Below are 26557 nucleotides of genomic sequence, written 5' to 3'. Positions count from 1 at the left end.
TCTGAAAAGGTTATTCACACAATGCTGCACGACCTTGATGAAAAGCTAATTTGATAAGGGCTCAGTTTTAAACTCCATTTGTACTGGCACAAATTGCCAGGGGCAGAAGCGTCCTCGGGAGCTGCATCGTTTGCAGGCCTGCAGGTTGGGAAAAGGCAGAGGGTTTCTTGAGGCTGCTCTAGCAAAAGGGCAAGAGACCCTGCAGGGGTTTAGTCTGAGTGCTTCAGACAGTAGTTCTTGGGGTTTCTTTCCTTTATGATCTTGTTTTTCTTTCTAGTTTGCCAAAGAGACTTCTGGGGTGGCAGGGAGGAAGCGATGGCTGATGAGTGAGGCTGTGGCCTTGCACAGTTCCAAGCACATTTCCCACTTGCCCTCTCTTTCTTCAGTCTCCCTGAGGCTGAGACAATGGACAAAACCTGACCAGACAGTAACTGATCAGACAAAAGCTGATCTGCTGTCTCTGAAGGATGAGTCTATGCTGTGAGCCTGGGTCCCATGAGGCAGCTGGGAGTGTGTGGGGTTGAGCTGTGGTGGGGGTCTGGCCCCTGCTTGCCCCAGCTGTGGTGGTGCTGGGGATGGGCACCTGCAGCCCATGCCCTGGCTCCTTGCCCTTTGTATTGTGAGTGAGAAGACACAACCTGATGCCATCAGGATCATCTTTGATCTCAGAACTATTTCAGGCACAGCCCATCTTGGGGAGGGGACTTGGAGGGATCCTGGAGAGTGAGGGTCTACCCCTCCTGCACTGCTGCTGCTGGTGTTGGCAGAAGCCAGCACAGAGGGTCAAGGTGCTGCTGTTGTTTCTGGAGGCCATTTGAGCTGTGTTTACAGGGCAGCCCCATGGGAGGAGAGGTGCAGTCAGGAGCACGCCCCAGCAGGCACTGTGGCACTCACAGCGCAGCCAGAGGGGTCAGCTGCTGGGGCAAAGAACCATCTGAGAGCATCTGCTCAGCCAGGCTGTGCTCAGAGCCTGCTCTCCAGGGCTGCAGCACAGACACTTGTTCAGAGAGGATGTTCCTCACTCACACTGCCCAGCTCCTGTCATGTTCTGGGAGCAGATGGGCAGTAAACAAGACCTGCAGGCTTGTCCAGCACCTGCACTGCCCATCAGCTGCTGTGTAGTCCACCAGCTTGATGTGAGCCTGAGAACCATTTCTAATGCTGCTTGGGTGTGATCAGAGTAGCTCAGAGCAGCTGACATGGCTGAGCAGGCACCGTCTGCCCATCACCTGTTAGTCTCTTGTGAGAGACCCTGCAGTGCAGAGCAGGCAGCGTGAGGATGCTGCTGCCAGGGTCAGAGGGAGGATCGTGGCCAGGGAAGTGAGGGGAGCACAGAGGAGAAAGCTGCAGGTAGCCAGGGGTGGTGGGAATCAACATGGGCAGAAGAAAACAGCAACTGGAGGGGGCTTCAGCAGCCTGTGAATGTTTCTTCCAACTCCAGACAGGCTCAGCAGCAGCATCAGAATCTGTTGTTGGTACCAAAGGCGTTGGTGTGAGGCAGGGCTAGGGAGCCAGCCTGGAAACAGCCCTTGAGAAAGAGCAGAGCTCAGCATAGCAGAATGGAGGGCAAGGATGAGGCCCCTGGCATGGCTCTGCCTCAGCTCTGTGGCCAGGCTGGGCCAACCCTCTGGGACAGGACACTTTCATGTAGGTCTCCTGCAGATGCTGCCTCTCCTTGTTCTGAGATTTCTCTCTTTCTTCCAACCCAAGCACAAGGAAGAGCAGGTTGCTTAAAGGCAGCTCCCAGTGGCACAGGGCCAACTTTGTTTCAATAGAAATGTGTCCATCTGATCCCTTCCAATTCCAGAGCCTTTGAGGTGTCCATCTGTGCCCAGTGTGAAATGCAGATCCTGATCCTGAGCATCCCACTCCAAGGCAGCCTGGAGCAGCTGATGAGAGGGCTGCAGATGGAGAGGGACACCCCACATTCCTTCCTTTCATGGTACTGATCTCTCTTGAAAGACAGAGACACCATTCTGGACACCCTGAGTTGCAGCTCCTTTGCTGTTCTTCCAGATTTGAAGACCATGAAGCTACCAAATGTCTTCTTTCTCCCCCAGCCAACAGTTTCTTGAAGTTCTCAGCAAATGCCCAGACAGAGCCTGGTCATCACAGCTTCCCGTTCTCTCTTCTCTCTGAGAACCTGCCCCCATGGCACAGCCTGGCATTGCCCCCAGACAAAGCAGTGACCAAAGAGAAGCCCAAACTGAGCAGGGAGCAGAGCAGGGTTGTCTCTGCCCACATTTAGAGCTATTAATTTAACTTCTCTTCTGCTATTGATTGAGATCTGATCCTGCTGGAGAGGATCTCAGCTCTGGAGCTCTTGATGCACCTGCACTTCTTGCTTTTATCCATTCTAATCACACACACATTGTTTCAGGTGTCTGATTTGAAATTGCAAAGTGATCACCCTGGGATGGCTGCATTTAGAAGCACGTTGCTAAAATAACCAATGGTATCTGGCAGCTTCCTGCTGTGATTGCCAAATCCTGGGGGGAAGTCAGAGGAGCACAGAAACCAGTCCCAGCCAGGCTGGGGGGGAGGAGGGGATGTTGCTGTCCTTGCTTAGCTAAAGATATTGCTAATTAACTGTGGTTGCTGCTTGAAGGTTTGCCCCAGAAAGTGGAGAGGTGGCCTGGCTCAGCTTTGTCCTGCCCAGCTTGGCTATGCTCTGCTCTGTCCTGTCCAGCCCAGCCTGGCTCTGCTCTGCTCTGTCCTGCCCAGCCTGGCTCTGCTCTGCTCTGTCCTGCCCAGCCTGGTTCTGCTCTGCTCTGCTCTGCTCTGCTCTGTCCAGCCCAGCCTGGCTCCGCTCTGCTCTGCTCTGTCCAGCCCAGCCTGGCTCTGCTCTGCTCTGTCCTGCCCAGCCCAGCCTGGCTCTGCTCTGCTCTGTCCTGCCCAGCCTGGTTCTGCTCTGCTCTGCTCTGCTCTGCTCTGCTCTGTCCAGCCCAGCCTGGCTCTGCTCTGCTCTGCTCTGTCCAGCCCAGCCTGGCTCAGCTCTGCTCTGCCCTGCCCAGCCCAGCTTGGCTCTGCTCTGCTCTGCTCTGTCCTGTCCAGCCCAGCCTGGCTTGGCTTGGCTTGGCTCTGCTCTGCTCTGCTCAGCTTGGCTCTGCTCTGCTCTGTCCTGCCCAGCCCAGCCTGGCTCCACTCTGCTCTGCCCTGTCCAGCCCAGCCTGGCTCTGCTCTGCTCTGCTCTGCTCAGCCTGGCTCTGCTCTGCTCTGTCCTGTCCAGCCCAGCCTGGCTCTGCTCTGCTCTGTCCTGTCCTGCCCAGCCTGGCTCTGCTCTGCTCTGTCCTGCCCAGCCCAGCCTGGCTCTGCTCTGCTCTGCCCTGCCCAGCCCAGCCTGGCTCTGCTCTGCTCTGCCCTGCCCAGCCCAGCCTGGCTCTGCTCTGCTCTGCTCTGTCCAGCCCAGCCTGGCTCTGCTCTGCTCTGCTCTGTCCAGCCTGGCTCTGCTCTGCTCTGCTCTGTCCAGCCCAGCCTGGCTCTGCTCTGCTCTGCTCTGTCCTGTCCAGCCCAGCCTGGCTCCACTCTGCTCTGCCCTGTCCAGCCCAGCCTGGCTCCACTCTGCTCTGCCCTGTCCAGCCCAGCCTGGCTCGGCTCTGCTCTGCCCTGTCCAGCCCAGCCTGGCTTGGCTTGGCTCTGCTCTGCTCAGCTTGGCTCTGCTCTGCCCTGCCCAGCCCAGCCTGGCTCCACTCTGCTCTGCCCTGTCTAGCCCAGCCTGGCTTGACTTGGCTCTGTTCTGCTCTGTCCTGCCCAGCCTGGCTCTGCTTGGGTCACCCTGGCTTTTCTCCTCTCTGCTGTTCACACACTTGCCACCCAGATGCCAACCATGGCACTGGTGAGAAATGTTTTCTCTCCGTGAGTCCTGCACACATAAAGATCTTCAGGTCCCCTCAGTTCTTGCTGGTCCCTGGTGGGGGCCTGGCAGGCTGTGCAGTGGGCTGAAGATGTGCCACCAGGAAAGGGAGGAGTGCTGGCCATGGCTGGGCTAACCCAAAAGGCAGTGGAGAAATGAGCAGGACAGTTGCAGTGTGGGTGTCAGGGATGTCTTCAGAGGGACTAGAAACAACCAGACCTGGCTATAAGACCTTGTCCTTCTCCTGGTCTTTCACAGCTGCAGAAGGCTGAGAGTGATGTAAAATGGCCATAGCCAGGAATGATTTAATCAGTGCAGTCACAGCAGCTTTGGGCTCCTCCAACAACCACCAAGCTCAGCTGTGAGCTGTGCCTGGGCTGGGTGTTAAGCCCAAGGCTGTGCTGGGCCCTGTGCAGCAGGAGGTGGCACTGAGCAGACCTCACACATGCCAGGATGGGGCTGCTGCCCAAGAACCTTGCTGCTGGGCTGCTGATCAGCATGCACTGCACTCACTGCACCCCTCACTGCAGCCTTAGAGCAGATCCAGGGTTAGAATTGCTCTGAGTTAGTGCCTTGGGAAAAAAAAAGCAAATGGTGCTCTGAAAGCAGCGATCCCCTCTGCCAGGCACAATGAAAGGCTTCCTTATCTGCCTTCATTTCCCTCTGCTTTGATAAGGTTTGCAATCAATTACTTATTTAATGGATAGCATGAAACATCACACAGAGAGATTTCAAACATTCCAATGCCTTGATCATTTAATACTATTTCCACCACCCCCTTTTTTTCTTTCTTTCTTTCTTTCTTTCTTTCTTTTTTTTTATTATGCCATAGGCAGAATTTTAATTACAATATTTATGCAAATTCTGTTTGTATAATCGTGTTTGAAAGGCTGTGGGGATCACATTTTCCAGCCAATTTATCTAAACACAAGCCTTAAACTTTCTCTTGATCACTGTCACAAACACTCCTCCTCTTAATTTGTCATTGCAGGCACTTCCTAAGTGCAGTGTGATAGGAGGGCTCAGTGGCATCTGTGGCTTCCAAAAAGGAAAAGAAAAAAACAAAGCCCAAGGATTCTGTGGCCATGGCAGGAAAAATCCAGGCACAGCTTTCTGCATGGGCACAGAAAATCTCAGTGCTCTGCTGGAGTTTATTTCTTTCTGAACTGCTTTCTTCTCTATTTCCCACCACCACTGCTCTACCAGTTGGGCTTTGCCTGTGGTGTTAACTCAGAAGGCACAATCTGCTTGCCCCAGGGCTCCCACCAAGGTGGCTGAGGGAGCCCAGGCTGCCCTGGGAGCTGGCACTGAGCTGGTCCTCCCTCTTTAAGCTGTGCTGCAGGGTGGTACCCAAGGCAAAACAAAGAGATTCATTGCTCTCTACAACTACCTGAAGGGAGGTTGTAGCCAGGTGGGGGTTGGCCTCTTCTCCCAGGCAAGCAGTGACAGGAGAGGACACAGTCTCAAGCTGCACCAGGAGAGGTTTAGGCTGGATGTGAGAAGTTCTTCACAGAAAGAGAGATTGGCCATTGGGATGTGCTGCCCAGGGAGGTGGTGGAGTCACCATCCCTGGAAGTGTTTAAAATTAGTGCCATGGGTTAGTTGATTGGATGGTGTTGGGTGATAGGTTGGACTTGATGATCTCAAAGGATCTCAAAGGTCTTTTCCAACCTGGTTAATTCTGTGATTGGAGAGTCTCAGGTATTTTTTGCATCTCTCCAGGTTCTGATGCCACCCTTCTTGCCTGTGGGTTGCAGTGAGCCTGTGGCACATCTCAGCAAAGGTCCTCTCAATCCAGCTCATCAGCCAGACATGAACCTGGGCAGAGGGACCACCCTGCCCGGGCTCTGAAAGCTTTTCAGTGGGGGGGTTGGGGCTGAAACCTTTAATGCTGTGTATTTTGTACCAAATATTAGTAGAGGTTGCCATGTGTTGCAATGATCTCAGAGGGACCTGCTGGTGTGAAGGAAAGGCATGGAGCATTTGCAAATTCTGGAGGATTGGCAGAGCTCTAAACATGCTGTGACAATCTGAGAACAGAAGCCCAGTGCCAAGGAGAGATTAAATGTTCTCAGCTTTCATCTTCTCTCAGGAAAGGTGAATTCAGTGGGAGCAGGACTTTGTTCCCTCTGCCCCGTGCCCTGGCAGAGGTGCAGGCTGGAGGGTATCTGAGTGGGGGTTGTAGTGGGATGCACAGCCCTGGGTGGCAGCTGGCAGGGACCACTCACAGCGTGGGGGTGTGGATGGCAATGGGAGAGGCAGCCCTGGGAGGAGCTGTGTGCTGCTGCGTGCCCTGCCAGAGCAGCCTGCTGGAGGTGACATTTCCACAGGACAGCCCTCCTTGTCCTCCCGTGGGGTGGCATGGAGCCAGCCTCTCTTTGGGCTCAGGTCCCAGGGACAGGTGTGTGTCCCCTGGCTGGGGATGGGAGCAGCTCCCACTTGCACAGCTCCAGCTCCTCCCCCGGGGCTGGCAGGCACTGCCAGGACATCTGCTGCTTCAGCTCTGCCTGCCACCCATCCCCAGCTCCTGTCAGAGCAAGGGTTGCTGAGCTAACTGTCAGGCAAGCCCCACCCGAACTCGCTCAGCTCTCCAGGTGCAGAGGCTGTGGATGAGTGGGAAGTGGGAAGTGTTCCCAGGACCCCTGGCTCCCGAGCAAGCCAGGTCTGGGTTGGTGCTGGGTGCCCAAAGCCTTGCTTCGAGAGCTGCCTTGGCAGGGACGAGTGGGACATGGCAGTGCTGTTTGTAGGAGAGGGTTGGAGGTGCCCTGAGTGTCCTCTTGTGTGGAGGTGCTGTCCTGCTGCCTGTGTGGCACCTGCAAATTCTTGAGCTCTGGACCTCCTGAGGGAGCTCTCATCCAGCCAGGCATGAGTCAGCTGGGGCTGAGGAGGGGTGGGGAAAGCTTCCATGGTGCCATGAACACTGTGGGCAGTCCTCAGCTCCGGGATGTGTCACAGAAAGGCTCCAGCACCCGTGGTGAGGAGCTCTATGTGCTCCCCTTCTCCTTCCAAATCTGCTCAGAGTGCCACATGTAAACTCTCCATGCCACCTTAGTGCATGACGATGCTCGTTAGCAAACAACTCCAAGGCTGCCTAAATGAGGGAAAAGCAATTAGGCAGATTTGTGGGAGGCACACCAAGTATTGATTAACATGGTGAGGAGAGACACAGAAGCAATTCAGACTCCCAAAAAAAAGTGGAAATCCAAAGGGGAAGAAAAAGCAGGAAGGAAGGCTGGAAATCAACAGGGATGAGCCTTCCCTGCCTGCCTTCTGAGTAACTCTTGGTGTTATTCATTGCAGCCCTGCACCTTATTCTCTCCAGAAAGGAAGCAGCCAATATTTTCCCAGAATTAAAGGAAATTATCTATCTGATACCTTTTAATGTGATTAACAACTATAGGAGGGAACTGTTTAAGAGGAGCAGTTAAGAGGAGCATTGAGAGTTCCATTTAGCTGGAGTTAAATAACCAAGGTTGTGTCTGCCCAACTGTGAATCCCATCTGCCTGGTGGGTGAGATAAAACTCTTCACTCAGATAATGAAGGCACTGGTACCTGGAAAAGGTTAGAAGTGTGGCTGTGAAACAAGGCCACAGGGGGGGTGGGGGCTGTTTATTTGGCTTTCCCCTGTGATGAATGGGGAATTTGCACAGCACCTCAGCAAGATGCCAGTTGTCAAGCAGGTGTGTGGCTCTGCAAGAAAAAAATAGATGCACTCCTGAATGCATTATGCAAAAGGGAAAGGTTCCTGCAGGGCTGAGCTCTTTGCTTGGTCACAGCTCAGTGGGCTGCACAGACTTTTGAAAGTGGATGGAATTAAAAAAGATTTGAACTGGCCTGGGAATGGTTTTCCCCAAGGCTGCTTTGCAGGGGGGTGCACCATGGGGGCTTTCCCTGCCTCCCTAGGAGCCATGGTTGGGTACTAAGGTCCAGCAGGAAGAAAGGGCTAGTGGGTGGGAGGACAGATGGAGGGACAGGTAGATGGATGGATGGATGGATGTCTCAAAAACCAGAAGCAGACCCCTGCTGCAGGATCTGGGTGCTGCAAAGCAAATAACACCAGAGATGATGAGGGGGGCATTGGCTCTGGGCTGGGGGCTGCGCTTTGTGTCTTCCTCCTGCTGACCCCACGCTGCATCTGCTCCCTTCTGTTATCCTTAACAGGCAGAGGAGAAAGCATTGCTGGAGGTGAAATTCCACTTCTTGAGGCTGCATTTTTGTTTTCTTCCTGTCTGCTTGAACTGCCACATTAGTGAGAGGAAAAGGAGAACTAATACGCAGCAGGGTTTCTGTGAGTGCAGATGCAGGCAGCACACACAAGAGATGCTTTCATTGCATGGAGAGGATGTTAAATGGAACAGTTCTGTCCTGGCACTGGCTCAGTTTCCTTGAGGACCAACTTGGTGTCTGAATGTAGGGACCTGGTAAATTAACTAGGACTCGGTAGATGAAGTATTAAGAACTTTTCTGTGCCCTCCTGGTTCCTGTCTCCAGAAGGTACCAAGGATCTTAAACAGGGAAGTTGTCCTCTAGAGCTCGTTATGCTTCACAGTTAGGCAGGAGGACAGGAGGTGCTGGGTGCCTGTTAGAGGATAATTGTCTTCCTGGCTCTAATGCTCAGCAGTGTTAGCTAAACCTTGGCTAATGAGCTGTTCCCCAGTGCCTGGTGTGGAGCATGTTGAAGCTTGGTCTCCACTCAGGAGATTTCTATCAGCTTGGGGCGGAGTTGGGGTAAAGCCATTAACCCTGGCTCTGGAAAGCGTGTGAGCACCTTGTCAGTGTGCCTGAAACATGGGCATGGGGCCAGGACAGAGAGCAGTGTGTGTGCTGCCAGCTCCTGCCCTTCCCAGTGCCCATCCACCAGCCCTGCCCTCTCCAGGTAGCTCAGGCTGTGACCTTGTAGCAACCTGATGTCTGCATCCTCCACCCTTGTGGGATCCCTTGCTGTAATCCAGACTCATGCTGCATGAGACCTCCTCCTGCCTAGGGACTCTCCCTGCTCAGCTCTGCACCAATATTCTGAGCACCAGCACCTCCACCCTGAGCTGTCAGCTGAAGAGCCACCCAGCAGCAGCCTGAGTCCAGGTGGTCTCTGCCCACCTGTTGGTGACCAAACTTGTCCCTCCCTGCCTGGCTCCACACCTGGAGTTGTGGCACCTGTGTGGCAGTGACAGGAGTGAGCCCAGGAGATGGCTCTGGCAGCTCCAGCAGCACTTCTGCTGTGGGCCAAGGCTGGGGAGTCCTGCAGCCAGGGGGGAGCTGTGGAAAGCTGACTGGTGCAGAAGTGGCTCTCAGTGCTGGATCCTAATGACAGCAGCTTAAACACCACTGTCTTTAGCTATTTCCTGGGTTAATTTAGCAGAACCAGACAGCTGATGGGTTTCATTTTTTTTTCTCCAAGCAGCAAGCCTGCCCCATTCCAGCTAAGTGCCAGCTTAGGCTCTCCTCACAGATGCTGGAGTGCCAGTTTGTTTATCAGGACACAAAGCCTCCACAGGCTGGGGGGATAATTAGTGACTTCAGAGCTTCACTCTGAGGAGAGAGCTGCTGTGTTATTTCCTGATGTCCCCAAAAGTCTCTGAATCAGGGCCCCGAGGGGAGCTGCCTGCCAGGCAGCATGGCCCTGGGTGAGGAAATGCAAAGCTGTGAGCAGGGGACACAGGGACCCTGCCCCTCCTGCTGATGGAGAGACAGAGAGCAGGGGACACAGGGACCCTGCCCCTCCTGCTGATGGAGAGACAGAGAGCAGGGGACACAGGGACCCTGCCCCTCCTGCTGATGGAGTGACAGAGAGAAGGGGACACAGGGACCCTGCCCCTCCTGCTGATGGAGAGACAGAGAGCAGGGGACACAGGGACCCTGCCCCTCCTGCTGATGGAGAGACAGAGAGCAGGGGACACAGGGACCCTGCCCCTCCTGCTGATGGAGAGACAGAGAGCAGGGGACACAGGGACCCTGCCCCTCCTGCTGATGGAGAGACAGAGAGCAGGGGACACAGGGACCCTGCCCCTCCTGCTGATGGAGAGACAGAGAGCAGGGGACACAGGGACCCTGCCCCTCCTGCTGATGGAGTGACAGAGAGCAGGGGACACAGGGACCCTGCCCCTCCTGCTGATGGAGTGACAGAGAGCAGGGGACACAGGGACCATGCCCCTCCTGCTGATGGAGTGACAGAGAGCAGGCTAATGCTTCCTCAAACTCAACTGTGAATGACCTGGAGCAGATGCAGACTCACCCTTAGAATGAACCTGTATTTGTTCATTCCAGCCTTACAGCAGTTCAGGGCCAGGCTGGAGTAGCTCATCAGTGGGCAGAGGCTGCCACCCTGGCAGGCTCCTCATTTCTCAGCCTAAACCAACCTGACCCTGCACCCTTCAGCAACTGCAAGGAAAGCAAAGTGGGGTGAGGGAGGAAACTGGAGACTCCAAACCCCTCTGAGTGTTTCTAATGTGTTCTGAAGTGCAGCATCACCTTAATGAAGGTTTGGGTACTTCCCACTAAATTACCTTAGCAAGCCCTTCACTAAAACATGGCCTAGGGAAAAAAAAATATGGAAATCAATCCCTGGATGGTGGAATTTGCCCAGTCCTCTTATTTCAAGCAGGCAAATGAGTGAGTAATAGATCCATAACTGAGCATCTGATTAGCCTCATCCTGGATGGAGAATACACAAATCAGCCATTTGTTCCGTGGGTATCATTTAAGCTCCCCATCCATCTTAGTCAGAGGAGATGCCTGCTTTAATTTATCAGTGCCTGGATGAGAGCTCCCAGAAAGGGAAATGGGGGAGGGAGAAGCAGTCTGCAACTGGCACTCTCCTGCTGCTGATTAACAAAGCTGTTGCCTAATTGCAAGCACCTAAACGTGGGAGCCGTGGGCTGGCCTGCTCGGTGCAGAGCAGCAGAATGCAGGTGAGCAGCAGCTTCCCATTGTGAAAGGATTGGGCACCACAGAAATGAGCTGCAGGAGGGCAGGAAGGAACAGAGAGGGTGAGAAAAGCAGGTCCTGGTTCTTCTGGAGAGGGGGAGCCAGTGGCTGTCCTACAGAGGGTAGGAGAGGGATGGGTCAGGCCCATAGGACATGGGACACTGCTGGGGATGTGGCTGCTGTGGTGTGCTCAGAGTGTGTCTGGCAGTCAGGAGATGTCCTGCTGCTGTGGACAGGCACTGGTCACCTCCTAGGGTCCTTTACCTCTGCAAATGGCACTGGGCTGCAGCACATCAGCAGCTGGTGGAGTTGGTGGAGCAGCTTGAGGAGGTGCAGAGTCACCTGGATTTTTGTGGTGTCCTTGAAGAAGGCTGGAGCTGGACGAGAGCCCTGTGCTCTCTTTAAAAACTGACTAATTGAGACATCATTTGGATGCAAAACTTGTCAGCAGCATTCATGCCTTATGTCTCAGATGCCTTTTATTGAGCCAGGCTTGCAGTGATCAGAAATGGGAGCGTGGCAGAAGCCTAGCAGAGACTCACCAGGTCTGGCTGGGCTTTTGCAGAGACCTCTGAAGATGACCAAGAGAGTCACAGCCTGGCCACGCAGGAGGTGGAGTGGGTGGCTGATTCCTGGGTCTTTATTAAGCTGTGTTCATAAAGAGAGCCCACAGGAGAGTCAGGAAAATCACCTTTGGTGGGTGTTAGTAGCTTGGAGTAAATCAGCAGGCAGTTGTTCTCCAGAATTAATACTTCATCAGGAGTGCTTTGAGCACCACTGACTGCATTATCCCCAGCACCATGTCCTTGGCTGTGCTGTCCCAGCAGCAGCAGCGCTGCTGTGTGCTGTCCTGTGACTGGAGCAGGTGGCAGAAGCTGGTGCTGGGTGGTCCCAGGGAGTGCTGAGCAAGGGCTCCCTCAGTGCAGGGCTGAGCAGAGCTGTGTCCTCCTGCTTTGTACCACCAGGGGGGTTTGTCTGTCCTGAGGCAGCAGGGTCAGCCCAAACTGGACAGCAGTGTGAGGATGAGGCAGTGCCAGGGCTGAGCAAGAGCTGGGGTAAGGGGAGATGCTGTGGTGCCCAGGACCTGGCTGCTGGCACTGCTGTGAGGACAGTGTGGGGTGAGACAGGGCTGTCCTCAGCACCATCACACCTCACCAGAAGGTGCTGAGCCATGTGCTGGAGCTGTTGTGGTTCTTGAAGTGCTTCTGAAGTTGCGTGGTGCTAGCTGGGTTCCTGTGCCCATTACAAACCCCAGAGGAGAAGAACCACCAACTGCATGTCCATGAGGAGACCACAGGCTCCACGTGTGCAAGCTGCTGCTCCAAACCAGCCTGAAGCTGCTGGAAACGGGATGAAATTCCAGCATGGGCTGTGTGTGCCAGGGGCAGCTCCCTGGCTCCGGGCACCACTCTGCCTGGCAGCTCTCATGTGGGGCTGTACCCAGGGAGACTCAGATCAAAAAGTGGCTCCTGAATGTCCCAAGCTCTGCTACTCAGGCTTTTGATCAGCAGAATGTGGTGACCCAGAGCACTTTTACTGAACTCTCTGTTTATCTAGGGAGTCATCCTGCTTTCATCCTCAACACAGCTAATAGCCAGAGCTCAGAGGAGGCCACAGGCTCTGCTGCCCGGTTTCAATTTGTGCTTTTTGAAAGGAGATAATCATGAGAAGAAAAATGCTGTGGTTAGGGGGAAAGGGTCTGCTCCCTCTTGCTGTCTGTAAGAGGCAGCAGGAGCCCAGCAGTCCTGGGAAGACCTTTCACAAGCCCCAGGGGTGTCTCTGCAGTCTCGGGGTGGTGGGGTGAAACATGGAGGGCCCAGATGATCATCTTTGGTACCCAACTTGGTCTTCATCCTCATGAGCCTCAGTGGCTGTCAGCAGGCAAAGGGACAGAGAACCAAGGATGCTTCATTTCTAGGCCCAGGTCCTGAAGCAGGAGATTTCATAGGATGGTATAGGTTGGAAGGGACCTCCAAAGCTCATCCAGTCCAGCCCCTCTGCAGTCAGCAGGGACATCCTCAGCTAGATCAGGTCGATCAGAGCCTTGTCAAGCCTGACCTTGAACATCTCCAGGGATGGGGCCTCAAACATCTCCCTGGGCAACCTGTTAGGTGTTCCACCACCCTCATGGTGCAGAACTTGCTCCTAACATCCAACTAAATCTACTCTTGGCCCCACTTCTCCCAGCACTACAGAGCAGCTGAAGTTTCCAATTTCATTTTGACTTTCTCCTTCCTGTCTTAAAGGTTCTTCTAGTGCAAGTCAGAGCCTGTTCAAGTCAGGCACAGATATTTTTTTAACTGTGTTCCAAAGAGGAACAGGATTGCATGGGCACATTCATGACCTCACTTGTAGTCAAGAAGAGGGGGGAAAACAACCCTGTAAAGCCTTTCTGATTGTTCTGCTGCCACATAAAATCAGTGGGAATTATATTTATTGTGGAACAGTGAAGCACTTTAGCAGTGAGCCTGCACCAGCCTGAGGTGAAAGAGCTTTTGTTGTCTCATTTTATTCCCAGTTCCCTTTGGGCCAAATGCTTTGGAAGCAGAACAAGGCTGGGGAAAGGTCTCATTTCCTGGAGAAACAGAGAAATCCCTGCCAGGGGAACTCAGCACTTTAGTGACTCTTAGCTGGGTTTGTGCATCAGCTTGCTTGTGTTTGGGGCTGCACTTGTAAGCTGCTTCAGACAGGAGGCAGCTCATGCTTCCAGACCTTCAGTTAACCAAAAAGCAGCATGGGGTTCCTGTGCTCGTTTCCAGAGGTGGCTTCATCTCCCCAGATGCAGAATGTGGGACTGGGCACCACCAATCAGACCTGGCTCCTTGTTTTAGGCACCCACTGCATGTCCTTTCCACCCAACACCTGGCAAATCCTCTCTCTTGTAGTGACTGCAGCAGCCCAACAGCTAACAAAAGGCCAAAGAAATCCTTGTGTTAAAGAGGTTTTGAGTTGTGTTTCCTGGAAGCAATCCTCACTCCTGCAGAACTAAAGCTGTGTTTAAGCATGGTTGAGTTTGTTGGATGTGATTCCATTTGCATCTGTGCCCTGGGACTGAGCAGTGTCCCTCCTGTGGCTTCACAACCCTCTGTTCACACACAGAGGGACAATTTCTGCCCTGGTGATGGTCTGGTGCCACTGGCTTGTGGTTTGGCCTAGTTTTTGTTTGTGTTTAGCTCTAAATCTCTCGTGTTTGTTTTCTTCTTGCTGCTTATCAGTGCTGTGCTCTGGTGCTGGAAGAATAGGACTTCACAGAGCCCCTACAAGGCTTTCGGTTCATCAGTTTTTAATTAAATTTGAATTGGAGATTCTCTTTCCTCCAGGCTAATTTTCAAGTGACAAACAAAAATCCCCTTAAGTGCCTTTTCTTTTCTGCCATAAACTAGTAAACCTCCTGTCAAATTCCCTCAGAATTCAGCTTCTCCAAACCCATAACAGTGCAGATTACTGTTCCAGCAGAAATGGAACAGTTTGGGGGGGGACAGAGCCAGTGAAACGTTTTTCTCTCTTTGCAAAACCCAGAGGTGAAGCACTTGGCTTTGGGCTGAGTAGAGCAGTGCTGTGGGGCACCTCCCCTGCCTCTGGGGCTGCTGTCCCACCAGCTCTGTTGTCCCTTCTGCTGTCCCTGCCCTTAAGCTCAGGAGTCCTTTGGCAAAGAGCTGTGACCATGCCAGCTGCTGGCTCTGGCTCCCCCGATGTCCCTGCTGAGTGCTGGGCAGGTAGCGAGCAGCAGGAGCAGCTCATGATTTATTCAGAGACAAGAACAAAGCCAAGGAAAACAAACCCTGGCACTGGAAGTGGTGGGTGTGCTTGCTGCTGTGGCCAGAGAAGCTCCCCAGGCTTTGTGTGGTGGGGGGAGAACAGGAGTTCTCCTCTCTGCTGCCCTTGCCCAGCCCAGTCCAGCCAGCTGGGCCCATGGCAGCACTGGCCATCCACTGTGGCAGCTCCTGCCCCAGGGATGAGCAGCTGCAGCCCTGGGGCTGGGCAGTGGTGCTGCTCCTGGCTCTGCTCACCCTAGCAGAGTCAGTCCAGCCTGGCTGCATTGTCCCATGTCAGCAGGTGGCCTCCTGCCCTGCCATTGACCACTCCACTGCTCTCCTGTCTGGCAGCTCCTGCCCCAAGCAGAGGCTGGGAGCTGTGCATGCCCAGCCCTCGGGGAGCAGCAGCAAAGCCTGGAGATGGGGCTGGGGGCAGGTGGCAGTCACCAACCCAAGCCTGTGTCTGAGGCAAAAGGAAGGTGAGGGAACTGCAGAGGATGATGCAAACTGAGGGACAGATAGCAGAAGCCAAACCTCTGTAGTGAAGCCACCAGTCACTGGTTTTGGTCTCCTAGGAAGAAGAGACAGTGTCAGCAAGCTGAGAAGCTGAGTTGTGCCCCTGACCTGCTGCTAATGAGGGCTGTGTGGGGCTGTGGAGCTCCTCCTGAGGCTCCTGTGCTGTGATCCCTCCAGCAGCTGGTCCACAGGAGCTGCACTGGGGTTGCATTTGCATTGAGCCCTTCACAGGCTCCTGCTGCTGAATGATCATCACAGGACTGTAACCCTGCATTAATGACCACTCCAGCAGGGCAGCAGGCACCAAGACCATCCTCCTCTGACCAGTTTCCTATGATTAACCTCAATTAGAGAGAACAGGTTTGATTAGGCTGGAGATGGACTTCTGAAGAAGTTGCTGGCTGTTCTTAATGGGACAAGGGGAAGGTAAGGGGCTTGGGAAAGATATCAGCTATGCAAAATTGACTTCCTGCTTTCTTCAGAGGAGCTTTCAGGCTCTATAGATCCTAGGCTGTAAGTGTTTATCTGCACTACTTAACCTTTCTGAAGGGGCTCTGGAGCTCAGCCTCTCTCTTTGAATGAAGCACCAAGGAATGAGCAAACAATCCAAAAACCCCTGGCAGGGCCTGGCCTGGAGCAGAGCATGTGCAGGAGAGCCAAAGGCAGTGACAGCAACCAGGTTACAGCCTTAAAGTAACTGGTTAGGTTTTAATCTGTCCCCTCAGTTGTTCAGCAGATTGCAGCCAGTCTGGAAGCAGCTTCATGACGTTCTCCATTTGTCTGGCACAAGTTGGTGCCAGCAGCACCTGGCTGAAATGTGGGCACAGGGATCTCAGTTTGTCCCTGCACATGGAGGGAGGTACTGCCTTGGCATCAGTGTGCAGCCTCTGGAGCTTCTCAGGGGCAGCTGCTCCCTTGTGCAGCTTCTCTCCCCTCACTGAGGGTTGTCTGTGCCTGCTCTGTGTCACTGAGTCTCTGCTGGCAAGGGCAGTAGATGCTCAGAGCCCTTCAGCAGTGCCCTTGGGGAAGGTCTGTTGGCAGTGGTGTGTTTCATCTGCTCCATGAGCAGCCCTCAGCCCTTTACTCCAGGGCCTGCATTGTTTCCTGACTGATGCTAGAACTTAATCCAGGATACTGTATGCAAAAGGAGGGGAGAGGGGGAAGGTATTACTTGGTTTTCAGAGGGATTTGATAATAATAATAATAATGCTTCTGGAGCCAGGCTATGAAGAGCATGATAATGAATTTGAGCTTATTCATGCCAGCTCTTTTATGAACATGCCACTCCTGTAGGCTTAGAGCTCATTTCCAGAAATCTTTTTTTCCCCTTCCTGCTTGGGAGCAGAGTCATTTTTGCTTTTCTTCCCTTAAAAGCTTAATTTCTGTGCTCAAGCATTCTGCTGTTCTGTATGCAGGTGTGGACAGGAGGTGGCAGGGGGGGGTAGGGGTAGACGTCACACCTGAGCCAGGCAGCTGGGTGCATCATCTACAGCTTGCACCATCCTCCCATCAGCTCCTGGGTGTGCAAAGGCCACCAATGATTTGTCACCTAGACGTGCCTCTGGTGTAGACATCCTCCCTTCCTGGGGAAACTGAGGCTTGGAAGCAACTGACACTGCAGTGGTTCAGAGAATCTTTCCAGTAACACCAAGCAGGTGGTTGGAGAGACGCAAGTCCCATACCCAAGCATCTCTAAGCCCTATTTAGACATCTTCCTGTGAGCCTAAGTCCCCAAATACCTGCACAAGCGGGACCTAGAGCTGTGGCAGGCAGCTCTGCCAGGGAGGCTGAGGATGCGGGTGGCAGAGCACTGTTGACCAGGCAGGCAACCATCCTGCATCCATCCACGCTCCAGTAAACTGGAGAGCTGCATCTGCCCAGAGCTGCTAACTTGGAGCTCAGATCTGAACATAGTGCTGGTGTGGTGGAGTATTTTTAGTATCATTCTGGTGGGAATTAACCAATGCTCTGTGTCCTTAAGGAAGAGTTCATGCCATGGCCACAGCCTTCCTGGGAAGGTTTGATTCTTCTGCAAGAAACTCAATTTCCCTGCACAAAGCAGGATAGAATCCTGAGTGCTGTCTTCATGGAATTCCCATCCCCTAGCAGAAAGAGGCAGGGTGGGAGCTGTCTGCTCTCATCAATCCCACAAAAAGAAGTGTCAGGGAGAGAGGTATCATGTCACTGGAACTCCATTCTGCTCTTTGCCCCTCAAATAACTTCTTTTCCTGTAATTTATTAAATGACCTAGAAAATTAATCTGCAGCCAGGAGATGGAGATAATTTGTCAGAGGATGTCACCCAGCCCTGCGATCCATCAGGCAGACAGCAATGCTGCACATCACCTCCTGGTGCCATCCTGCCTTACAGTCTCCATCTCAATGTCAAAAGAGGGATTTACAAAATACTTTGGGATGTATTTCATGTGCTGACTCAGACTCAGTGCCCCCTGTTAGATTAATCTGCTCAAGGAGGGAGTTTCAGCCAAGGAGGCTTGGGGAACTCGCCAGTGTCTGTAGGTCTAAAGCTCCCCCAGCTCCAGCACACATTATCTGGGGGTCCTTTGCCTTTTCCCCCCAGAATTATAACTGGCAGCAGACTAAACACACAGCCCCTGGGTTCTGTGCCCAGCTCTTTGGGCAGGAGCATCTCCTGCTGCTCACCCTTTCCTGGGCTTGTGGAGTCTCCATTGCTGCCTGCATCCCACGGACCAGCTGCTGCTGTCTGTGCATCCCTCCCTGTTTCCTTCTTTTAAGCCCTTCCCAGCAGGAGCTCCTGACCCTCAGCCCAGGCTCATCTCTCCCATCCCAAACACCATTCTCTTTGGAGCTCTTGCCATGGAAAGTGCTTACGGCAGGCTGGTGGGGAGTCTGTGATAGCCTGGAGGAGCACAGCTCATTGCCTTCAGCACAGAGCTGCTTTGATTTTCAAACGGACTCCTCTGATGTCTTTTGTCTGCGTCGAGGAGCCGCTAGCAGCCATGCACATCACTTGTGGCCTCTGAGCGCCTCGGTACAGGTCCTGTGAGAGAGAAAGTTTGCTTTAGAGTGAAAACAATGTTCGGCAGCACAAACATCTGCCCGCCGGCGTGCGGTGTTACAGCCCCGATGCATCTGGCCCGGCGCTGTTAAAATTGCTCATAATTAAGTTAATTTCATTGTTTCAGCTCTAGACAATAATGAGCAACTGTTCCGTGTCATTTCCTTTCTTCTCCGTGCACGACAATCTGCTGGATTCATCTTTCCAGGGACGTAAGCTAGGGCTGATAAGTGTAATTGATGATTCCCTTCTGCTCCGGGGCTGGTTATTAATCGCCCTGTTCGCTTGGGCTGTCATCTCCTCCCTCCCGGGAAGGGCTTCCCTTGCTGCCTGCTCACAGAACACAAACTGTTTGCTCTGCTCCCTGCCGGCCGTGGCAGAGTCTGTGGGTGAGACACTTGGTGTGCAGAAAGAGAGAGCAAGGGTTTGAGCTCCTATTTTGTCGTTCAGATTTGCAGATTTGCTTCAGCCAAACAGATCCCAGCTCTGCAACTGCCCCTGGCAGCATCAGCAATGCCCCTTTGCACTCTCCATGCTGAGTCCACCTTCGTTTGCTTTTATGGTGCCTGTACAACCAACGTTCCCCTAGCGTCCCAGTACCTCCCACTTTTCAGTCTGCTCTTCCTTCCTGGGGTAGTGCAAGGCAGGATGGTGCCATCCTCCACCTCTGCTGGTGGTGCCACTGAGCAGGGTTGGAGTTTGAAGCTACAGCTCTGCAAAAAGGGTAGTGGGAGTCTGGGGGATGCAGAACAGCAGGTTTGAATCTGGGGGGGCACAAGGCAGAGCAGGTGGTTTGAGTCTGGGGCATGCAGGGCATAATGGGCAGCTTGGGTCTGGGGGGCCAGGCAGAGCCAGCACCCACAGGCCCTGATATGGCAGGGCTGAGGATGAGGAAGGTGGCTGTGCTTCAGGCATCAGCTGGTGGATACTTGACACAGAGCCCTCTTCCCCCATGGGCATCTATTCTCTGGCTTCTGCTGCAGATTGCACTGCTTAAGATTTTCTTTCTTTTAGATCTGAGCTGTTAAAGGGAAATTCTGTTTATAGGGGAAGAAATAAACCAAGAAGCATTTTTTCCCATAGAGAATATTGATATTTTTTAAGAGCTCTTCAGCATCTATCAGAAAAATGAATTCCCAAACCCTGTGCTGAGTCCAGCTCAGTAACCAAGCAACACTTGGGTTTGTTAAACCCACACGAAGAGCTGAGGCAGAATCAGTGCCCCTGGGGTGGGTTCCCCCCCAGTCAGTGCCTCCCCAGGCACCCCAGGGTTGGCCCAGCCATGCCTGCAGTGGGAAGTTCAGCCTGTTCCCAGCCAGGGGCCAGCTGTCTCCAGCCTTTTCCCACCACCTGCTGCAATAAATCTCCTTCCCTCCCACCCCTTGCACCTGCAAGAGGTTGTTCTTTTTATTTGCAAAGTGGAAAAGTGATTTTTTTTTCAAAGGTTGAAGGAGTATTTCTAACTTTGATAGCATGATTAGCTTGGCTCAGAATATTGTTATAGCTTATCTGGCTCCTCTGTGATAACTCAGAAAAAAACAATAAATGTCTTCCTGCAGCAGACTGACATTCAGTATTGAAATTGCTCTCCTAATCTTTATGTGATTGCTTTCTCTGTGATAGAAATATTGCCTCTTGTAGGGTATTTATTGTCTAGTTCTTTCCAAAGTATTGACTTTATGTAACAGCTTGATATACATCAAATCCTGTAGAGATTTAATAAACTCTTCTGGTCAGTCTTCTGTTGTAAACACATTGAGATTTATGGTCAGCTCCCTGCAAAGCCCTTTCTCCCTGCAATTCTCTGCCTCCAGATATCAAAAGATAAGAGCAGGAGCATAGATCACCCTGGAGATCCTATCCCCAGGCTGGAGATCCTATCCCCAGGCTGGAGATCCTATCCTCAGGCTGGAGATCCTAACCCCAGGATGGAGATCCAAACCCCAGGATGGAGACCCAAACCCCAGGCTGGAGATCCTATCCCCAGGCTGGAGATCCTATCCCCAGGCTGGAGATCCAAACCCCAGGCTGGAGATCCAAACCCCAGGCTGGAGATCCTATCCCCAGGCTGGAGATCCTATCCCCAGGCTGGAGAGCACTAGGCAGAAGCTGTTGACAGGGGAAGGGTTGAATGGGAATGGTGCAGCTGTCAGGGCTGGGGTGGAGGCACAGGAATCCCTCTCTGCTCCCCTCTGCAGCACCCATGTGCTCCTCCAGCCCTGGCACAGCTTGGTTCCAGGAGGACTCCCAGGAAAGAGCTCACTGCAGAGGAAGGAGAAAACTTTGCTGTTATCCAGTCAGGCGCAAAGGGAATGTGTTGGAGCTGCACTGCAGCACCTGTGGCAAAAAGCTGAACACTTCAATCCCCCCCTGCCATGGGAGCTGCCAAGGTTGCCAATGTTACGCCCACCCCTGGCTGTCTTATGGTGCTGGTGGGTGCCAGTGTGTCCCCAGGTCACCCCAAGCCCTTTGCTGCCCTTGGTGTGGGGCAGTGGCAGCTGCTGCCCGTTGAGGTGTGCCTGTGAGTGATCCCTTGCTTGGGCACTAGACCAAGCTTAGTCCAGAGTGATCCCCAGTCCAGAGTGATCCCCAGTCCAGAATGATTCCCAGTCCAGTGTGATTCCTACTCCACTGTGATCCCCAGTCCACTGTGATCCCCAGTCCAGTGTGATCCCCAGTCCAGTGTGATTCCTACTTCAGTGTGATCCCCAGTCCACTGTGATTCCCAGTCCAGTGTGATTCCCACTTCAGTGTTATCCCCAGTCCAGTGTGATTCCCACTTCAGTGTGATCCCCAGTCCAGTGTGATTCCCAGTCCAGTGTGATCCCCAGTCCAATGTGATCCCCAGTCCAGTGTGATCCCCACTTCAGTGTGATCCCCAGTCCAGTGTGATCCCCAGTCCAGTGTGATTCCTAGTCCAGTGTGATACCCAGTCCAGTGTGATTCCCACTTCAGTGTGATCCCCATTCCAGTGTGATTCCCACTTCAGTGTGATCCCCAGTCCAGTGTGATTCCCAGCCCAGTGTGATTCCCAGTCCAGTGTGATTCCCCAGTCCAGTGTGATCCCCAGTCCAGTGTGATTCCCACTTCAGTGTGATTCCCCAGTCCAGTGTGATTCCCACTTCAGTGTGATCCCCAGTCCAGTGTGATTCCCACTTCAGTGTGATTCCCCAGTCCAGTGTGATTCCCCAGTTCAGTGTGATCCCCAGTCCAGTGTGATTCCCACTTCAGTCTCATGAACACTTGGATTAGAGGGAGAAGAAGTGTGGGCAGTGTGATCCCTCTGGCCAGGCTTGCAGGGCTGTGTTTTGCTGCTTTGGTAGGAGAAACTTTTCTCTGCACAGGAGTTGCCTTCCTAGAGGCAGCCTCCAAGGAGCCCAGGAGAGCTTTTGGAATTGACTCATTAAATGCAAACAGCCTCATCCCATAATGCATTAACCTGCAGCTAATAGCAGGAGAGCATCTTTTCATTTTAGCACTAAGGCATTAAAAGGCTGTATGGAGAGAGAGATTTGGATGGCAGAGATCAGCACAAGTGGAGGAGCAGAGCAGGCTCTTGCTTTGTTTGCCTGGGGAGGGGTTGCCTCTGCTTACCTGTGCTCTGTTCATGGCACAGAAGCAATCACTGCAGGCTGCCACAGGCGTGGGAGCTCTGCTCCCACTCTCTGCTGGAGAGCTGTTTCTGGGGTCTTTGTCTAGGAAAAAAAAAAAAGTTCTGGGAAAAGCTTTCCTCTTGTTTTTGGTAATTTAAGAACAGAGAGATGAGTTTCCATTTCCCTTCTGAGGCTGTAATGTGCTGGGGAAATGCATTTTGCAGACCTCGCTCTGCATCTCCTGTTGCTGCTGGCTCATTGCTGCCCTTCGGATTGCAGCACTCCTGTGGCCCTGGGTGGTTGCTGGAAGGGAAATGTAATTCCCTGCTGCCTGTCAAAGACTCAGCTCCAGCTGCCTCACAGCTGATGGGCACATAGCTGGGGTGCTGCTGGAGCTGCCAATCAAGTGGTGTTCTTCCATCAGTCCACTGCTGCTGGGAACTTCTGGTGGGAAACTTCCTGGGAAGTAAGCCAGGGCTGGGATCTCAATGGCCATATGCAGCAGGTTGCACAGTGGCATAAATGTGCAACATGCCAACTGCTGAGCCCTGGCACCACTGCCCCCCTCACCAGGGCTCTGAGTGCTGGGCATTGGTGTGGGGAGGATCAGCTCTGTCACTGGTCTGTAGGCTGATGGGCACAGGGACCCAGGCTGGTGTCAGTGCAGTGCTGCCTCTGCGAGGAGGGCTCCAAACCACAGCCCCTGGGGGGCACTTCCTGCTGGCCTCCTCTTTCCATGGGAGGGCTCTCTCCATGTCAGAGCTGCAGTGCTCCCCAGTGCCAACAAGTGCAAAGCCATTGCTTGCACACTGCCTTCTGTGTTTTTGCAGGCAATGCTGCAGCAGGCTGGAATCTCCCTCTAAACAAATTTCAGGAGCAGCTTCCAGGGTAATTAGAGCTGTCAGCCACCAGGTTTGCTCCTTGTGCAGCACCAGGTTGTTACCAGCAGAGCAAGGAGCAGAGCTTCCATGTGTGGCTGAAACCTTGCAGCTGGTATTTAATCTCTGTTGGTTTTTCCCCTCCTGATCTATTGAGAAATGACCACGCCCCAGGACAGGGCCACATAATGGTCATGGGGATGGCTTAGCAGGGGCACCACCAGTCATTTTTCCTTTTATTAATCTCTGCTATTAACCTTGATTCTCCTTCCCCATGGTGCTCTATCATCTGAACTAATTAATTCTTCTGGCCAGACTCACAGGGAAGGGTCAGGCATGTCTGCATTTGTAGACTAGATGTATCTCCAGGTGGCATCACCTGGCACTAGCCCCTGGGGTGTAATCCCAGCTAAGAAGGAGACCTGGCACACAGCAAACAAGCCCACAGGGTTGTTGAATTTTTCCTGTCACTTTTAACTGGCACCAGCAGCTCTGTAGGTGATGCTCAAAGAAATCACAGAACAGATCTGTGCTTTTTTCAAGTGAAGATGAAATATCCAGGGAAAGCAAACTGTGTCCTGGGTCACTCCCCTCCCACCCAGCACGGTGCCAAGGGGTCCAGCTCTGACCAACAGCTCCTTTTGCAGAGCTCACAGGTGTCCTTCTCCCCTCCTCTTCCTGAGCTGCTGTGGGTGACACTCACCCCAGGTTCACCCATGGTGGGACGAGCAGGACACAAACCCAGCTATGAGAGGGTCCCCTGCTCCCAGCACAGCCTTTGGGTGTTTCAGCAGCTGCCATTAACACTCTTCTGCCTTCCCCCTCCCTCCTTTTTTACCCCCTTTTTTCTTTTCTCTTCACACCCTCCCACTGCAGGGCTGACCTTTGCCAGGAGCAGAGAGTTTGTGGTAGAAGCAGGGAAAGTCTGGGCTCAAAAATTGGGTGGCTGGTAAGAGGGTAGAGTGTAATCCTGTTAGCAAGATGAAAGTACCATATGCCAGGGAGGAAGATAAGAAGGGATGATTGTGCTTGTAGAGAACAAAAAACCCTACCCCAATGCATACACAAATTCATTCAAAACTACATGGAAATTGGCTGGATTTGATTTGTAAAGGCTCTGAATGACCAGGAAGCAGCTCAGCTGACTCCTCTCACCCTGAAATCTCCTTGCATTGGGTGATCTGTGCTCTCCCAGCACAGCTTTGGAGCTTTTGGTCTGCACAGACCACTGGCAGCATCTGAAAGTGGCATTTCAAAAAGCATTGTGGTTGCTTCTGAGCTGTGGCAGGGCTGTGTGGTGTGATGTGATGTGATGTGATGTGATGTGATGTGATGTGATGTGATGTGATGTGATGTGATGTGATGTGATGTGATGTGGCAGGGAGTGCTGGGATCCCCCCATCTGAGGATCCCTCTGTCCATCCCAGCCCTGCTGCTAAGCTCTGAGTCTCTGTCCTGCTGTGGCTGGGGAGGTCTCTGTGGAAGGGAAGGCTTCAGAGAAACTCAGCTTCATCTTGAACAATTGTTGCTGCCTTTTTTTCCCCCTTCCTTCTTCTAAAGCTAAAAGTTTGTTTCCTTCATGGGGATTTGCACTCACCCAGCACTTCTCTGTGCACTGTGAAAAGTTCCTCTTCTGGTTTAAAAAAAGAAATACTGCAAGAACTAAATTTATCTTGGTCCCTTTCTGCTTTAAAACAGAAATACTTTAACAACTAACCCAGACTGGCTAACAGAACCTGGGATTCTTTTCCCCAGCCTGAGGAGTGTGTGTCAAACACAGCATGGGGCTGGAGGTTCAGAGTGGCCTTTCCTTCACTTTTAATCCCACTGTGTTTGCTGCTGTGGGATTTTTATCCCTTTTTTTTCGCTCCAGCCATTTCTGTCACTCGTGCAGCTAGGAGCAAAGTCAAGCAGCTCTGCTTCCTCTTGGCATGGTCCCTGCCAGAGGGAGACCTAATAGCAGCCTTCCAGTACCCTAAGGGGGCCTACATGAAGGATGGAGAGAGGGTTTTTGCAAGGGTCTGCAGTGACAGGACAAGGGCCAACGGCTTCAAACTAGAGCAGAGCAGATTTAGATTGGATGTTAGGAATAAGTTCTTCACTATGAGGGTGGTGGAACACTGGAACAGGTTGCCCAGGGAGGTGGTTGAGGCCCCATCCCTGGAGGTATTCAAGGTGAGGCTCAGCAAGGCTCTGGGCAACCTGGTCTGGTGGAAGATGTCCCTCCTGACTGCAGGGAGGTCAGACTGGATGACCTTTGGGGGTCCCTTCCAGCCCATCCTAGGTGTGCAGAGCACTCTGCCCATGCCCACGGTGCGTGTGGCAGCTCAGCCCTCGCTCAGAGGCACAAAAGCTGTGGGCAGTGCCAGGCTGGGGACAATGACTGTCCCTGTGCACATGGCACCCACGTGCAGCTAGGGAGCCAGCACGGATGGGAGGAGAGGGCTCAGGGGAGCATTGTCCTTTCTGCCAGGAGAGATCTGGAATCGCAGGGGTCGGTGCTGGGGAGCAGCCTGCAGTGCTCCGCAGACAGCAGAGTGCTCTTCCCTGTTGAACCGAGCTGCTGTTTGTCTTTGTAGCTGTCTCCAGTGCAGTGGTACAAAGGGTGTAGTGCTGGAAATGCATCCTAATCCTGCCCCGTGCTCTCTTAGCGATTCTCACCCTTCAGCAGGAGAAGGAACAGCTTCTGCCTCATTTGTATTCATTGTTTTGATGCTTAACTTGAAAAATGTGTATTACACAACAGGCTGAAAGCCATGACGAGTGAAAGAAAAGAACCCAAGGGGATAATAAGCATCTCAGCACCGCTGTGATGTCTCATGCTGCTAACATCAAAGCAGGCAAAGACGCTGCTGCTGTGCTGGAGAGGACAGGGCACGTTCCAGGGCTCCCTCTCGCCGAGCGGTGAGAGCCTGGCCTGAGGGGGATGCTGCTGGGGCTGGTCCTCCCCTGCCCTTGTGCCCACCTCAGGTCACAGCACGGAGCTGGCTCCTGCCTGCACGCAGCCCTGGGGCTGCCCTGTGTGTGTGTCTGTCTGTCTATCTGCACATACATCCTCCCTTTCGTGTAGAGAAGCCAGCTGGGAGCTCCAGCATGGCCCAGGTGTGCTGCAGGGGAGCTCCAGCTCACAGGATCAGGCTCACAGGATGTTAGGGGTTGGAAAGGACCTCCGGAGATCATCGAGTCTGGGGTCGTTTAGCCTGGGGAAGAGGAGGCTCAGGGGAGACCTTGTTGCTCTCTATGACTCCCTGAAAGGAGGTTGTAGCAAGGTGGGAGTTGGTCTCTTCTCCCAGGCAAGCAGGGACAGAAGGAGAGGACACAGTCTCAAGCTGTGCCAGGGGAGGTTTAGGCTGATGTTAGGAAGAAATTCTTCCCAGAAAGAGAGATTGGCCATTGGGATGTGCTGCCCAGGGAGGTGGTGGAGTCACCATCCCTGGAAGTGTTTAAAATAAGCCTGGATGAGGCACTCAGTGCCATGGGTTAAGTTGATAAGATGGTGCTGGGTGATAGGTTGGACTTGAGGATCTTGAAGGCCTTTTCCTATCTGGCTGATTCTGTGAGTCCAACCCCCCTGCCAGAGCAGGACCATAGAATGTAGCACAGCTTGCACAAGAATGAAAGTTGTAAACCACTCCTGAGGGAAAAAAAAAACCTGTACCCATCAGGTGGGGGTGAAATGCTCAGCAGCTCTTTTTACAAAAGGCAAGGTTGGGTGTGAAAGCAGAGAGTGTTTCTCCCTGCTCCAGCTTGGAGAGCTGCAGGAGTGGAAACCCACCACACACACACAAACCATCACCTAGCTACAAGGGAAACCCCAGGTGATTTAGAGCAGAAAAAAAATGCAGGGTCTGGCCTCTTTGTGTTTGCAGCATGTTGCAACTTGTTGCAGCAGTGGAACAGGAGGTTAGTTCCAGAAGTGGAACAGGAGGTTAGTTCCAGCAGTGGAACAGGAGGTTAGTTCCAGAAGTGGAACAGGAGGTTAGTTCCAGCAGTGGAAC

The sequence above is a fragment of the Indicator indicator genome, chromosome 30 (genome assembly GCF_027791375.1).
Source record: "Indicator indicator isolate 239-I01 chromosome 30, UM_Iind_1.1, whole genome shotgun sequence".
Lineage (NCBI taxonomy): Eukaryota > Metazoa > Chordata > Aves > Piciformes > Indicatoridae > Indicator > Indicator indicator.
The sequence above is the reverse complement of the archived record's forward strand: the minus strand, read 5'-3'. Positions refer to the sequence as shown.